An 18,614-nucleotide genomic window follows, 5' to 3' on the forward strand; every position below is an offset into this window, starting at 1 on the left:
GTATATATTGAATGATACATATATATGTGTACATATCTTCTATTGACGTATATATTTAACGTATACATGTGTATATGTTTTATAAATTAGTGTATAACTATATATATAGTGTGTCTATATATTGTAATATATTTTATTTAAAGTAGTACGTATATATTGAATGGTATGTATATATGTGTATATATCTTCTATTGACGTATATATTTAACGTATACATGTGTATATGTTTTATAAATTAGTATATATATCATTATATTGTAGTATGTATCTTGTAGTATATGTTTTATTTAGAATAATATATCTATTTAACTAACGTATAGTCGTATACACGATTACATGTGTAATTGTGTATATGTGTATATATTTTTTAAATTCTAATGTATACTAATTATATATAGTGTATATATATTGTTTAATGTATTTAAAGTGTATATAGGTGGGTATATATAGTGTATATTGGAATTTTTTTTTTGAACCGGTTTTGACCGAATTTTAAACCAGGTTTGATCGGGTTTAGGTGGGTTAAATCGGGTTGGGCTAAGTGGGCCGATTCAGGGTTGTTTTTAAAAAATTTACTATTGAACCCGGACCCGGTCGTTGATAGAAATTAATTCTGAAAAGGTAAATCCTTAAAGAACTAATAATAAAGACCAAAACCATTCAGAGACAAGAGGTATATAATTTTAAACTTCAACGATAGTTCACCAAATTACATTTGTGATCTACTACAATGAATCCAAAGCAGTCCAACTTTTCAACTCACAAGTTAAATAGCAAAAGGAGACATTACAAAAGTAGAAGCATTATCCCAAATTTTTCTAACGATAATAATTATGCCTCACTCTCAATCAAACAAACTAAAGGATATAACAACTATGCCCAAGTCTCAAACAAACCTAAATTATTATCTTTTCACGAGTTTTCCTGACTTTTATTAGTTTGGTCCACTTCATAAATGACATCCTGTCAGTTAGCATGACTATCAGTTATTTCCGTTCTTCTTTTTTTTTTTTTTTTCTAATATGAACTATTATCATTTATGTATTAGAACACATCAACTATAGTGTTTCTCGTTTAGGTGGGAAAATAGAATAGCTGGTAGTTGAGGTGTATCTTAATACACAGATGGTGATAATTCACGTAAAAAAAAAATAATTGATAATTAGAATGTGAAACTCGAAAAAGACAAAAGTTCAGATGTGTTTTGGAAGAATCAAGGCAAATGCAATAGTTACTCCATTGCAATTGAAATGCTCGCATATATATTGTTTGAATATCGAAAATGGGTAAATTTAGATAGACGTCTCAAAGTAGTTGGCATTTTTGTCAAAAGATTTTGTTTCAAAATACTTCACATGTTTAAAAGACCAAAGAGATAATTAACCACTTTTTTACCAATTCTACCTTAGTAATAATTATTCTAGAATTAAGAGGCCTGCCAAACAAACGAAGATTAAAGCTTAATAAGGGATATATTAATCAAATCACACTTCTAATTCATTTTTTCTTAAGAATTATGCAAAACCTATACCTGCCAAACAAACGCATAAATTTAGATAGATGGAGTACTCCATTTGTCTCAAAGTAGTTGGCATGTTTACTAAAATTATTTGTCTCAAAATAGTTGACATATTTAAGAGATCAAAAGATAATTAACTATTTTTTTTTCCCAACTCTGTCTTAGTAATAATTATTATAGAATTAAGAGGCATGTAAATAGACGAAAATTAAAGATCAAAAAAATGATATATTAATCAAATCACACTCTTAATTATATTCTTCTTAAAAGTTGTGAAACCCTATACATGCCAATTATTTCGAAATGAATGGAGTATTAAGTTTATGTTTTGTTGGTCGAATACATCGACAACCCTTGATGCTTGAATTACGATATGTTCCAATTGAATAAATGATTGGTGTCATATTAGACACTTTCAATTTAAATTTTAAAAAAGTTTTGGCATGTTCTCATACTACTATTATGTAAATAAGTTAACCTCATACATACTATATTATCTCCTCATTGTATACATCAATTTGAATTGGAAAAAAATTGAGGTTTTGCAATTTATCAAGGATAATGTATGATTAAAAGAGGTGATAAGTATAAGTGTAATAGAAACATTTTACCATATCTTTTGGTGCTTAATCAAAGTAGAATGTAATTTAAGTATTCAAATGACATTTACGCACAGACTTAACTGATAATTAATATTCTGTTATACTAATGAGATGATATGTATACAACAACAACAAACTCAGTGTATTTCCACATAGTGAGATCTGAGGAGGGTAAGATGTACGCAATCCATACCACTACCTCCGGAGAAGTAGCAAGGCTGTTTCCGATAGACCCCCGGCTCAAGATAAGATAAGTAATCACAACCGTACAAAACGCATGGAACAAGATGGCAAGACATAAAAATGCCCCTACAATGGAAAGTAAACAAAGAATAGTAGGCACTCGTAACACAACATGCAACAAGGTAGCCTAACAAGAGTAATACACCAAACAGGTAATGCCCTACCCTACCTACCCTAATAGTCACTAGCCTTCTATCCTAATACGCGTCCTCCAGCTCTTCCTATCTAGGGTCATGTCCTCAGTAAGCTGTAACTGCTCCATGTCCCGCCTAATCACCTCTCTCCAATATTTCTTTGGCCTACCCTTGCCCCGCTTGAAATCATCCAAAGCAAGCCTCTCACACCTACGAACTGGTACATCTGTGCCTCTCCTTATCAGGTGTTTGAACCATCTCAAACGAACCTCCCGCATCTTGTCCTCCACCGAAGCCACTCCAACCCTCTCCCAGATAGTCTCATTCCAAACCCTATCCCCTAGTAAGACTACACATCCAACGTAACATCCGCATTTCCGCCACCTTTAATTTTTGAATATGAGAGTTCTTGACTGGCCAACACTCCGCTCCATACAACATGGCCGGCCGAACTGCCACCCTGTAAAATTTGCCTTTAAGCTTAGGCGGCACCTTCTTATTACACAACACCCCCAAGGCGAGCTTCCACTTCATCTATCCCGCCCCAATCCGGTGAGAGACATCCTCGTCAATCTCACCATTTCCCTGAATCATGGACCCGAGGTACTTGAAACTTTCCCTCTAACACACCACCTGAGAATCCAACCTTACTACCACCTCGTTCTGCTCCCTCGAGCCATTAAACTTACATTCCAAATATTCGGTCTTGCCCCTACTCAACCTGAACCCTTTAGACTCAAGGGTCTGTCTCCACACCTCTAATTTATAATTCACACCTCCCCGGGTCTCGTCAATCAAAACCACATCGTCCGCAAAAAGCATACACCGGGGCACCTCTCCTTGGATACGTCGCGTCAACACCTCCATAACCAAAGCAGACAAAAATGGACTAAGAGTAGATCCCTGATGCAATCCTGTCAAGACCGAGAAATGCTCTGATTTAATATTTTTAATATATTATATATTTAATTTAATATCATAAAACTAAATTTTTTTCTTTAATTCTTAAATTTCATATCCACTCTAACTTGTACGTACCAAAAATTTAAAGAGTAATTGAGGGAGTAGCTAAATTGACTATATGTGACTTTGAACATGAGACCTAGTCATGTCCACACATTTCTCATCTCCGATGATACAAGTCAGTCAACTTATTTTTCAATTACTACACCTATCACATTTCTTATGGAATGTTTGGTATGTGAAATAAATTAGTTTAAGATTGTGATTTTGAATTATAATTTTTAGACTAATATATATCACATGAAAAATGAAACAAATAATTTCTAAGTTGGGTGAAATATTTCATATAAGTCTAAGCTATTACATTGTGTTTGATTGACTGTTAAATTTATCATTTTAGGATATGCCACCTTATTGTTTGTACAAATAATTCCTTAAGAAATTATGCATTTTGACTATCATATCCTTTATTATTTTAACGGAAAAGTTCAAATATAACATCAAATTATTAAAGATGACTTATTTATGTCACCCGTTAAAAGATTTGCTCGTTTATGTCACTACCTTTACAAAATAGGTTTCATTAGTGACATTATTTTTAATGGTGGTTTTGCAAAATCATTTTTGACATGTGACCTCTTATTAGAGGGCCTCATCACTCAATTCAAATTAATTAATATTTCTTAAAATTAAAATTAAAAATCAAACCCATCAAAATAAAATCCAATACACATAGTTAAGATAAAAATCGAACCCATAAATTGGCAAATAACATTTTAACTCGCATTTACTCCAAAATCATTCAATTGTAATGTGCCCTTTTTTTTCTCCAATTTAATCTTGTGTCTCTTTGTTGTCTTTTGTGCTTCTTTTTTTAAATTTTATGTTGACTTTTATTTATTACATTTTGCTTTTTGATAGTCAAATTGTATGAACTTTGATAATATACTTTAAGGTGTATCTTTTTAATCATATTTGTATGAGAATAATTATAACTTATAGTATTTTTCATATGATTTCAAACATCTAAATTTTAATATTAAAATATTAAATTAATCTAATTCAATTTAGTGTAAAGAAATTTTCAAATTGACTCCCTAAAAGATAAATATGACTAAGTGAATGGAGGGAGGAGTTCGCTACATTAGCCTATGGTAATTGAGTGTTTTAGAGTAGGATAACTGTATGGTTTCCGTGTCTATCTCAACTTGTGAGTAGCTCAGACTCATTCTCCACAATGCATACTATCTCACTCTAGAACAGATATTAGGTAACTGATTGTGGAATCGGAATTTTCACTAAGAAAGGAACACTATGAAGAAGTAAACATATAAAAACGCATCTATGGATGTGTCCAAGTGATCAATATAGTGAGTTGGCAACCATTAGGTGTTAGGTTCAAATTCTAGTAGAGACAAAAATAAATAATAAGTAACTTCTTCTCACCTGTCCTAGCCTTAATGATAGAGTTACTTGATATCTGATGTTGGTGGAAGGTGAAAGATATCCCATAGAAGAAATTAGTCGAGGTGCGTAAAAATGAATCCCGACACTACAGTCACCCCAAAAACACCAAAAAACCAACGGAATTCATATTAACTGTATATACATAAAAAAAAAATTATCCTTGCCGAATGAGCCCCCTTAATCCCACGTGGCTCTGACTTACGTGTAAGTGTTTATCAAGGGCTGGACAAATATGAAGAAATCATTAGTGTTCATTGAGACTAGAACTTGTGAAATCATACTTATTAAGCATACATAAAATTTTTATATAAAAGAGTATGTCGAAACATTTGTATCTCAAAGAACTGATTTTTCAAAGGGAAAATTATCCGGATTAGTCATTATTGGGCTTTTATTACCACTTAAAGTCTAATTTTCAATTAATTACAATTCATAGCCCCTCTTACCTATTAATTATTCTTAATTACAATTCATAGCTTTTCTCATGTATTTTCTCTCTTTTTCTATTTTCTATTATTCTCTTCTTCTTTTTTTCTTTTTCAGTTTTTTTTCTTCCATTTTTCTTTTCCTTTTTTTGTTGCTTTCTCTTTCTTTTTTATTTTTTCACTTTTTCTTTTTTCTTTTTCTTTTTTATTTATTTATTTTTGTAGCCTTACAGTTATACGCTAATACAACCATAATTGTAGTTAAATTATATTTTCTTTCTATTTTTTACTTTTTCTATATATATATTTTTTTGCAGTCTTTTTTTTTTTTTTTTTTTTGCAAGGTTTAATCAAAGAACCATGAACTTATTATTGATATTTTTGAGAAGAAATGAATTTAACAAAAGCGAACTTGAGAAGTGTGCTTGTGTGGCCTGTTTTTTTTTTTTCATTTTCTTTGATTCCTTTTTCGTTCTTTTTTATTTTTTTGGTCATTTTTTCTCCTTTTTTATTTTTTTAGATTTTTTTTGTTTGTTGTTGAATTTTATATTTTATATTTTTTTTTGTATCATACTATGTATTTTAAATAAATTTATTATTTGTAGTTGAATAGTTTAGTTATGAATATGTATAATTTATCATTCGTATTTTTGTATAAAAATAAGTACATTGATTAATTATATTTTCTTGAGACTACAATACATAAATACGCAATTTGTCTTTCAATGCAAATATATCATTGTGTTTCATATTTCAAATTTATCATTTATATTTGTATATAAATAAGTATTATTTTGTATGCATATGGTTCAAGTTGTATAAACATGTGTCATTGATACAGATGTAACATTTGTATTTGTATAATTTATTATGATGCAAATTGTATCAATAAATGTAAATACGAGTCTTCATAGAAAGAAAAATAACAATTTTTTTCTAATGTTTAAAGATGCAAATGATGTTGTTAACTACAAATTCAAATACAAACAAATGAAATTACAAATACAAATACAATATACGATCAACTTATAAATACAAATATAAAATAATTCTGTAAAAATGCAAATACATCGACGAAAATAGAATACAAATTGTACATAGTCACAGCTAAATACAATATGCAATAAACTTATAAATACAAATACAAAATAATTCTTTAGAAATAAAAAGACATCAACGAAAATAGAATACAAATTCAAATATAATCTAAATATGCAAACATAATAAAACCACAATACAAATGTAATCCAATATAGTATACAGTCAATTATAAAATATAAGTACAAAATAATTTTAAAATACAAGTTCAGATTATATAAAATATAAATGATAGTGCGAACTAACAAATACACATACAAGTGCGAACTATAAAATACAAATATAATGCGAACTACAAAATACAAATTCAAACGTGAACTTTAAAATACAAATACAAATGCAGTTGTATCAATGGATACAAAAATATAAATAACGGTGTGACAAAAAATATGATAAATAATTATAGTATTTACGTTATCATCCATGACTTGTGCTCGAGTAGTCATATTTTTCGAAAATACAAAAAATATAAACTAGAACAAAAAAATAATAAAGAAAATAAGTACAAAAAAAAAATTAAAGAAGAAAAGAAGAAAGAGAAATGAAAGTTAGAGATAGAAGAGAGAAAAAAATAAAAAGAAAAAAATGAAAAAAAGAAGAAAAAACGAGGAAAACAAGACAAAAGAAAAATATAAGAGAATGAAAAAGAAAAAAAAATGATAGTGTTTTTGGTGAGACTAAATATCTAGTGTATTTATGTTTTTATGAATACAGACCACTAAGTAAAAGTGAATACAACAGCTGTGAATCGAATACAACAGCTAAATAGAGACTGTATTCATATTTTATATGAATACATACTATCTGTAAAACTGAACACAACGCACGTAAATCGAATACAACGGCTATAAATGGTAATTATGTAAAATATGGTTATGAAAGGTTGGTTTTATAACAAAATGCTGCTATTTTTGAAAGACCCCCTTTTTTAAATCTAACTCTATTTAATGATTGCCTAAATTTTAGGAGTCTATCCTCATTCCGTGTGTAAAACGTTTAGCTCTTTCATAGGGTGCAATTTTAACCTGTCCATATTAAAAGTCCTGACTTGTGACCAAGCTTAGACAACGGGATCTAGCATTTTAAGACTGTGGGTTCCAATACCGATGCTCACACTGTTGTGTCATACGCGTGAACATTGAAAGCGTATACTCCCTCCGTTTTGAATTAGTTGTCCCTCTTTCTAAAAAAAATTTGTTTCAATTTACGTGTCCAACTTATCAAAATCAAGACTATTTTACACAAATTCTTCCCATTCTACCCCTTAATAGGTATTAAATATAATTACACTTTTCAAAATTTTTGAAAATAACACTTACATTTTCAATACAAACTTTATGAAACTTGACTTTTTTTCTTCTTTTGAAGGAGTACTACTAGTATTCCTATAAGATTTTCAATCCATGCATGCATATGCTACAATTTTTCATGCTTAATTAATTATTGAGTCTTACAATGTTAAGAAGGGTAAAAAGGTAAAATATACTACTAATCATTGAATTTCTTAATGGGTGTGCCAAGGTTGAAAGGGCCATCTAATTCGAAACGGAGGGAGTATGTCTTTTGAAATCCATGAACTACTGAAAAGCAAGGGTAACACATCCTCTGACAGAAGGTTGAATCATCATCAATTGATTGCAGTCCATAGAATTAACTTATTTTGCTTAGACTTCTAAAATGTTGTTGTACTTGTGTCGGATCATTCAAAATTGTTCTATTTTTGGATGACTCACTTTTGGAGGATTCGACACGCACCTGTCGATATTTTTTAGAAGTCTGAGCAACATAACAATTAACTGTTGTGTTAGCGGAAATGTGAAATAAAGTTAAGAGAAAGAACACAAGATTTAACGTGGTTTGAATCCAAATAATCCTACATACACAAAAGAACAATTGTCTTTATATTAATAAAGAAAGGACAGAGATCTCAGTTACACATAAGAGAATTGTTCTTTCAACTCCCTACTCTTACAATGGATAATTATGAATTTTGAGATGATTTTACAATGAAGAATGACCATCCTTTTATAGATGACCAAACTTGGGCTCCAAGTAACAAAACTTGGTCTTTAAGCACAAAATAAGAAAAGAAAAAATAATACAAATTTTTTTCTCCACAACTTTTGCTTGCTCTCCAAGTACTTTCTAGCCAAGTGATTTGACACATGAGATTTTCTTCCATATGGGTTAGACGCTATACAAAACCAAAATCAACTCTTTCAATTTGCTTCTTGACTTGCGTTTTTGATCATGCATATGAACAACTGTAGTTGAAACTTCTAAGATAACTAGGCAACCCCGTTGTAAGAAACAAAAAGAATCAAACCTTGTGAACATACTAGCTTTATCTAGAAGTTGTTCTCTCAGAGTTGTATTAGTTGATGTATACCCCCACCAAGTCCTTGCAGTGTGTAAACTTGGCGAGTGGGACTATCTTAGTCAACATATTTGCATTATTATCATCTATGATAACCTTCACAACCTTGATAATTTTCGCTTTAATGACATCTCAAATGAATGGAATCTGACATTAATGTATTCGGTAAGCTCATGAAATATTTAAATTTTTAATCAAATGAATAGAACTTTGACTATCACTTCTTAGAGTTGATTCCAACTGAACCAAACTCAATACTGCCACCAAAAATTTCAACTAGATAGCTTATTTCAATGCCTTGTCATTGTCATATATTCTGCCTCTATTGTAGACAAGGCGATAATCGGCTATAAAGTCAATTTTCAACTGACGACACTACCAACGAGAGTAAAGATGATCCAGTTGTGGACATCTTTCTATCAAGATCCTCTGTATAGTTAGAATCCACACAATCGAAAATAGAAATACCTTTACTTTTTTACCAGGCTAGGCCAGCATCAGATGCTCCTTTGAGATATCTCAATATCCACTTGATAGCTTTGTAATGCCTTTTCCCTGGGTTGGCTATTTACCCGGTACTATACTTATAGATTGAGAAATATCTTAACGTGTGCATACCATAACATACATAATGCTACCAACTGCGCTAGCATACGAAACCTCTGACATATGCTCTATCTCATTCTCAGACCGAGATATTTGTAACTCAGAAAGTTTAAAATGAGGAGCTAATAGTGTACTTGTAGGATTGCTCATATGTATATTGAATCTCTTTGATGTACCTCTTCTGAGAAATATGTACAACACCATTTTCTCTTGATATCTCTATTTCATGGATTTTTCTTGCAGCTCCCCAATCCTTCATGTCAAATTTCTTGTTCAACAGTTTCTTTAAACCATTTATCTAGCTATCAAATGCACTCCTTGAGAATCTATGTATAGTCATGAACGCATCAAGCCTGTTGTACCACTATCTAGGAGGCTTCTATAAACCATACAAAAACTTCTTTAGTTAGCACACATGATTTCATTTCCCTCAGCTAGGAAACCTTTAGACTGATTCATATGGATTGTCTCTTCTAGATCACCATACAAGAAAGCAGTTTAGACATCAATCTGTTGAAGCTCCAAGCCAAATTGTGCAACCAATGCTAGTAGAACATAAATTGACCTATGCTTTATGACCGGAGAGAAAATCTTATAATAGTCAATTCTCTCCTTCTACCTGAAACCCTTTGGAACCAATCCCACCTTGAATCTAGCATCTTCCACTTCTAGAATTCCCTCTTTCTTTTTGTAGACCCATTTGTATCCAACTGTCCTCTTTTTCTTTGGTCTTTCTACTAAGACCCACGTCCGGTTCTTGTGAAGAGACCATCTTCTATCATGGCTAACCGCCATTTTACAACATTCTTGAAAGAAGTTTCTTCAACTTACGAGTAGGGATCAAGATCCTTAATCTCTTCTTCTGTAGCTATGAATGCATATGTAATCAAAATTTCTTGCTCTATAAGGCATTTTGGTTTTCGTATCTATCTTTTCTTTCTTACCTTTGCAATTGTCTATTAATAACAACTTCTTCAAGATTTGCATCTTTTGACTTATCAACCTGAGACTCTTGTTCTTTCTCTGTGGTAAGCTCCAGCGATAACTTCAGCTGCTCGTTGTTCTCATTTTATGATATCTCTACGGAAACTTTTCGAGGATTAAGTACGGAGGATTCATCAAAGGTGACATCTCTACTAACCACAAAAACTTTTTGAGGATTAAGTACGGAGGATTCATCAAAGGTAACATCTTTACTAACCACAAATTTGCGTAAAGATACATTATACAAATTTTATACCTTTTTACTCTATTCACTTACCCTATGCATATGGATGTTCTAGCCATTGGTTCAAGCTTTTCTTCATTAACATACTAATAAGATGGACAACTAAATATTCTCAAGTATAAATAGTTAGAGGGTTTACCTGACCATAACTTATTTGGAGTCTTAAAATCAATCACTGATGTTTGAGATCGATTGACAATATGAGAAGTACGATTGACAATATGAGAAGTAGTGTAAACTATTTTGGTCCAAAACTCTCTTGATATTTTGGCTCGTAGGAGCATATTACGAGCCTTTTCAAGAAGATTTTTATTCATCCTCTCGGTAACTACATTCTACTGTGGGGTGTGCCTATCTGTCTTATATTTTAAGATCCCATGAACCTTCCATAAATCATTGAACTCTTCACTGCAAAATTCCAAGCCATTGCCTGTACGAAGATAACTTATTTTAATCTCCATTTAATTCTCAACCAATATCTTTCACTCCGTAAATGCTTTAAAAACATCACTTTTTGCCTTCAAGAAATGCACCCAAACCTTTCATGAAAAATCATTAATAGATGTGAGAAGAAACATTTTTTCACCCTTTGGTGGAACTTTAGACGGACCCCATAAATCTGAATGGATGTAGTCTAACACCCCTCTAGTCTTGTGCTTGCCAGTGATGAAGATGACCTTCTTTTGCTTTTGTAGTATGTAGTACTCATAAAATTCAAGTGTGTTGATATTCTCACCATTAAAAAAGTTTTGGTTTCTCAGCATCTCCAATACTGGTATACTCATATGCCCCAGTCTCATGTGCGATAATTGATAAGAATCAAAGAGAGAAGAACAAAAAGGAAAAAAAAAAGAAGGATATGTGGATTAATATCTAAGTATTAAAATTATGGGCAAAAAGGGACTTGATACCCTCACCTCCAAGTTAATTTCAACACTAAAGCACAAACCCTATCTTGAATAATTAATGAAACAAAAACAACAAATGGGTAATTCTCCGATTAATCAAGCCAAAATTTTACCAGTAATTCCAAGATCAATACTAATTAACGCAATAATTACACTAATTATTTTATTAATTTTCTTAAAGAAATTTACTACGAAAATAAAATTTCTCAAAAAATCTCAATATATTAATTTTCTTAAAGAAATTTACTACGAAAATACAATTTCTCAAAAATGTTAATATTCATCAGAATTCCCATGTAAACTGAAGAAATCTCCTATTTATACTAGGAAAATAAGAGGACAATTAGTTTTTACAAATATGCCCTTAATGGGACAATGACTTTGTTTGGCTCTCTCACTTTTTCTTTTGTGAATCTTTGAATTTAAGAAGTGGTTATTTGCATACTTATCCCCTTCTCTTCCTCCTCTTCACATATATTGAATTTTCACACATTGAATATCTTCAAGCTCTTCTAAAGCCTCTTTTGTAGATCTTGAAGCTTTTTTTCTCTACTAAGTATGAATGGCCTTGAAGGATCTATGCTAGTATCGCCCTCCCCTTCTTGAAAAGGATTCATCCTCGAATGCAAAGGTTACCTACAATACAAGGAGAAAGATCACTAACATTGAATACATTATGAACATTGTACTCACTTGGTAAGTCAATCACTTAGGCATTATCATTGATTTGCTTGAACGTTTTGAAAAGTCCATCTCTACCTGAACTTAGCTTCTCTTTTCGAACATATGGGGACTTTTTTTGTGAAAGTGGACCCACCCAATCATTCTAATTGATGATCACCTCTTTTATCTCACGATTTTTTCGATTAACCACTTTTGAAATATTTTTATCAATAGCCTCTTTGACCTTGGAATAGATGTTCATCATCTCTCTTGCTCTTTTCTTGGAATTTAAACTCACAACAACATGGTTAGACAAAGGAATCATGGTTAATGAGACCAAAGGCTTAAATTCATAACATGATTCAAATGGGAAAATTCCAATAGAAGAGTGAAAAGACCGATTATATGCAAACTCAATCAAGGGTAAATGGTCTTCCCAAAAAGTTGGGGTTTCCTTAATCAAACACCTAAGCATGCTTCTAAGAGTCTGGTTGACTACTTCGGTTTGTCCATCCATTTGAGGTGGGAAGAAGTAGAGAATAAAAGTTTGGTACCAAGTGTACCTCATAGACTCTTCCAAAAATGACTAAGAACCTTGACATCCCTATTAATCACAATAGTTTGAGGGACCCCATGCGATTAAGAACATTAATGACAAACAAAGATGCAACATGAGATGTGTCATCCCACTTATGGCATGGAATGAAATGAGCAATTTCGGAAAATCTATCCACCACCACAAATATACTATCATGCCTCTTTTAGTCCTATGAAGGCATAACATAAAATCCATAACACAAAATCACTTTAATTAAAATACTATATTACCTAATATCCCTTACTTTTTTAAAATTTACATAAAATCTCATTTTTTAACTTTATTTTTGATACATATCAAGAAAACCCCACATCCTATTTTTACTCCACCATTAACTCATTCAAGATTTTCTTTCCTAAAATATCTCCCTAGTTATCAATAATTAAATCATCTTCCTTCCTGATTTTTTCTGTTTCATTAATGCCTAAATCATCCGCCTTGCTGATTTTTTCTCCTCCATTAATGCATGCAACTTTTTTTCCTCTCCTAAAATCTCTCCAATTTTTTAAAAAAATCTATTGATACATATATAAATTTATTTAGTTATTCATACATATTTATTTTTTTAATGGTGATTCATATGAATGATAAATATGATATCATTATATGGGTATTATGGTGATTCATACCATAGATACATTTTGTATGATTTTAACGGGTGATACATATGATATTAATGGATGATACATATTGTATTATGGTAATTCATATGGTAGATACAATTATTTATTTCAATTATTGAGTGATTCATATGATATTAATAGGTGATATATATGGTATTATGGTGATTCATATGGTAAATATAATTATTTATTTCAATTACTGGGTGATTCATATATATGGTAGTATGGTGATTCATATGGTAGATATAATTATTTATTTCAACTAGTGGGTGAGTCCTGGGTACATGCGTCCAGAGACTGCTCAAGGCATTTTTGTCAACTTCAAGGACTTGTACTATTACAATGGAAATAAGCTTCCTTTTGCGGCTGCACAGATTGGTCAAGCTTTTAGAAATATGCTGATCAGACGTGACATGGAACAGTTACAGCTTACTGAGGATATGACCCTAGATAGGAAGGTTTGGAGGAAGAGTATTAAACTAGAAGGCTAAGGTGGGTGGTCGAGTCGTAGTCCGTAGTTAAGAGGTTTAAGGATAGCTTGGTTGGAAGTTCCAGTTATAGGGGAAGGGGTCCTTGGGTTGTTAATTATACTGTTTTTTTGTGAATGTTAGTTCTTTTGTTACTTTAGCATATTGCTTGCCTTTTGGTTAATTATACTTTATTTTTGTGGATGTTGGTTCTTTGTTCTTTATCATGTTGCACGACTGTTGGTCTACGGTCTTTTGTCTTGAGCCGGGGGTCTATCGGAAACAGCTTCTCTACTCCTTCGGGGGTAGTGGTATGGACTGCGTACATTTTACCCTCCCCAGACCCCACTATGTGGGAATATACTGGGTTTGTTGTTGTTGGTGGTGATTCGTATTTATGATATCATTGTGATTCATATAATAGATACAATTATTTATTTCAATTATTGGGTGATTCATATGATATTAATGGGTGATATATATGGTATTATGAGTGATTCATATGTTATTAATGAAAGGTAATGGTGTAGTTAGTGTAGGAAACAAAAGTAATAATATTTAAAAAAAAAAAAAAAGAAGACTAAAAGCAAAATTGAAACATAATTAAAATTAAATCTTAAAAAAAAAACAGACTAAAATTAAAGATGAGATTAAAGACGAAAAAAAGAGAAAAAGGATCAAAAAAAACATATCTTTCATAATTAAAACCCAAAAAAGATAAACAATAAAACACCTAAATTAAATCTAAAAAAAGAGAAAAAAATAAATATCTTTCCTTAAATAAAAGAATATAATGAATAAAAGAGAATCTATTATTTCCTTAAATAAATATCTTGTTACCTTCAAATGTATCACTTTTTTATATGTATCACCATATAACATATGTATCACATTTCAAAAAACTGGGATAAAATGTAATTAACAAAATAGTTAGGATTTTATGTAATATCACTTAAAAATTCAAGGATTTATGTAAGTTACCAAAGTAAATTTGGATAAATTATGACCCAACCTAATTTCTTAGTCAATCCATTTAATAATTTCAATTTCAGTTCAATCCGTTCATTTGACACCCCTGCTTAAAATAAACGTCCATGCCAAAAACCCGCGTACTAGAATTAGCACACCCACATCAAAAATAAAAAGTAATCAACGCATTACATACAACCACTTCCCCCTCCAAACTTGTAACATCCCAAATTTTTTAAGTTAAGATCCAACCCATTTATCGAATGTGTATAGATCGGAATCTAATAATTTCTAATGGTAAATCAGTGTTATGATCAATTCATGTGGCAAATATGGATTAGGGCTTAGTCGCTGAATATTGATCGGACCCATATAACCCGTGGTATTATAGAAGCGGGTGATATCATCTAGTTCAAAATTTAAGGATGAAAAGTATGATTTTTCTTTTACTTTACTTGGAGTCACAACTGGCATTTTTTTCATATGCTTTGCCTTTTTACTTGTATTATTGTTTCCTTCATAAAACCTATCTGTCCTTTTATTTCTTTTGTATGTCAATACATTCCACGTATTGATTGTCTCGAGCAGTTATATCGTTTTATGATGCAGGTTCAGAGACACATTTCCATAGCTTTGCACAATAGTAGATTCGTCCAGACAGCAAATAGCAAGTGGTGATTCCTTCATCTTCCGAGAGACATGTTTCTTTCATTAGATTCTAGGCATTTGTTTTATGGTATCGGTGGGATCATGTTTCGGCTTAGGATTTCTTTTTATAATGTTAGAGGCGTAGTAAAACAAATGTAGATACATGTTGGATTGTTTCCGATGATTGATTTATGATTTATTTCATTAAATTGAACATGAATCTATTTATGTACTTTATTTATGATTATGCTTATGATGAAATACTAAGTATCTTCTTGGACCTTTATTGATCTGAATGCCCATTACGTTCAAGGCCTAGACTCCAATCTGAAAATAACCAATCCATGCAATATCTTACTAACCATAATAAAATCAACCCATCACAAGCTGATAAAACAGAAGTCAAACTTGCATGATCAAACTTAAAAAACCTACCATATGATATTTATTCACAGGCATTTCATTAAACAGTGTTGAGATAAATATATATTTATTCATTAAACTAAGGAACGTGGCCGAGCTTCGCGCGAACGTTTAGGTATATGTGGTTAATAAAGTCAACATCAATAATTTATCTTTACAATTTTTCAAACTAATTTGATGTGCATGATCTATATATTAGAAAAACTAACCCTAATCAAGCACTATGTCCAGATAATGAGTATGAAGATAAATGGTCTATCTCGCTGCTGTGGATTTGTATGTAGTATTTATACAACTTTTACTCTTCTTGATTGTGCTCTATATTCAATTCTTATAAATGAGTTAAATTTTTGTGAAAGTAAGTGTCAAAATTTTGAAAGACAATAGAAGGATTAAGGGATTCATGTTGTTATTTATTTACAAGATCCACCACACACAGTTCAAAACATACAAGTGCACAAAATGATGTTAATCAGACCGTATATTCGTGAAAATGCAACACGTACTTTGGCTGTTACAAATCAAGCAAGAAAAAAGAGTGGGCACAGAAGTCTGCGTGAGAGTAAGTATGTGCTGAAGTTCTGGTTGAGAACAAAGCAAATTTTTGAAACACTTCTAATTTACCTGATATAGGTGTTGGAGAGGGAATGGACTTAGCTTTGTTATCTTTGACGTTGCCTTCCTTCAGTGGGTTGCTTCCAACTTCCTCCGTGGCTGGAGGCAGAACATCATCTTCCATGGTATATTCCCCTGTATGAGAAACATCGTCATTCTCCTCCTCTTCCTCTTCCGCTTCCTCTTCGACTGTTTCTATACCATAGCCAAAGTTATCATCTGTGGTTATGGTTACCAGAGCTAGTTGGTATGCTTCCGCTGAGACTTCCTTCCCATCCAAGACATTATACACTTCTCTGTCGAAAGAACCTGATAGTCTTTTCTCTCGCCAGAGATCGTTGCTAATAATCCAATAAGATTCGCTGCTTCCATTTGCCTGTGACTCCCATGTTTTTAATTTTATTGAAATCACTGATCATGTTGCTCCAGCGTTTTCTGCATTGAACAGGTCCTCTGTCTGCTCCATGTTGCCTGCAGTAAGAGGAGACCGAGTCTCCCATTTGGGTTCCGGCTTGTCTGAACCAAAAATGGAAGTGGATCTACGCCCACTATGAGCTCTTTCCTCTGCAACCTTTTTCCCTTGTATGAGAACAAGTGTTTCTTTCAGCAACTTTACCAGTTACTCCTTTGTTTGGAGGATGTTTACTTGTTTTTTCAGGAGACTTACCAAGTTAATTGGTGATTGACTTCCAAAGAAATGCATGAATTCTTTCTTTAGGCATTGAATTTTTAAAGGCCTTCTTATTCAAGCAAAAAAAAAAAAAAAAAAAAAGAAAGATGTTAATCAGACCATATGACACACAAGTATAGCACATGATCAACAATTTAAATGAAAGCAAACGGAATAAAACTCTCTATACCGGTAAATCCGTTGGAAGAGACTCGAGCCTTGACTCTGATGTGCACTCAAATGCACCAGGTGTCATTTGCAATTTACCCTGCTTAGATACATCAATGGGTGTATACACAGAACCATAACAAAACAGTAGTCACACTTGCATGATCAAACTTCAAAAAACTACCATAACCCATCATTTCTTTAAGGTACCCAAATCCCATTTTAAAGTTCCCACTACTTAAAAACCCCGAAACAACCGAGTTTCGTGAAACAGTATCTCTCACGGGCATTTCATCAAACACTTGGCCATCTTGCATACATTGTCACGAGAGAATTCCAAACTACAAGAACATCCTGGTTATTATTCTGATTCCGTAAATAAACAAATTGTGGGTCCTTAAAGACGTAAGCATGGATGGAAGAACCAAGACGGACATTGCCGTCCCTTCCAAAAGTAGGAAGGAGGAGGCTTATTCTTCGTGCAGAGGAGAAACAGAGGGGGTTTAAAGAGGAGAATGGTCGGAAATGGAAGAGAAGAGAGGAGAAGTAGGAAGCAAAACCAGTGTTTGAATTCAAGAAAATCCATCCATGTAACCTCAGAGACCAAGTAAAATGGAATAAACAGAGTATCATGACTAGTAAAAAACACAATTTTATTTTTATTTATTTGCTCTTAGTTTTAAAGATAACTAATTTAGGTAGGTGTACGTCCACTTAATGATTTTAAACATTACGTTAAATAAAATATATATTTAAATAATAAAAAATAAATATAATAATTAAATTTTATGTCTTTTGAGTATCTAGGATAAATAATTTATTTATTAAATCTAATTTTTATCAAAAATAATTTTAAAAATACTTTCATCTACCATATGTAAATTACAACAAAACAATATAATAATAGATAAATCAAAATAATACAATTAAATTTAATCTTTACACACAAAAATTTTATCAAAGTCATCCGACACTCATCTACCACCTGTAAACAATAACAAAATAATACGATAATAGAGTTATCAAAATAATACAACTAAACTTAACATTTACATAAAAAAAAATTCTTCAAAGCCGATCAACATTTATCTATCACCTGTAAATTGTAAAAAAAATAATACGATAAAAGTGATATCAAAACAATACAATTGAACTTAAATTTTACACACAAAAATTTATCAAAGCCGATCGAGATTCATT

At 31.7% G+C, this 18,614-nt stretch overlaps 1 pseudogene; it reads right to left on the reverse strand.

Annotated features, from left to right (window-relative positions):
* Positions 1 to 16,347: 16,347 nt before the first annotated feature.
* On the reverse strand, positions 16,348 to 17,731 carry LOC124886679 (annotated as a pseudogene).
* Between the last annotated feature and the right edge of the window lie 883 nt (positions 17,732 to 18,614).

Source organism: Capsicum annuum, chromosome 8 (assembly GCF_002878395.1).
Source record: "Capsicum annuum cultivar UCD-10X-F1 chromosome 8, UCD10Xv1.1, whole genome shotgun sequence".
Lineage (NCBI taxonomy): Eukaryota > Viridiplantae > Streptophyta > Magnoliopsida > Solanales > Solanaceae > Capsicum > Capsicum annuum.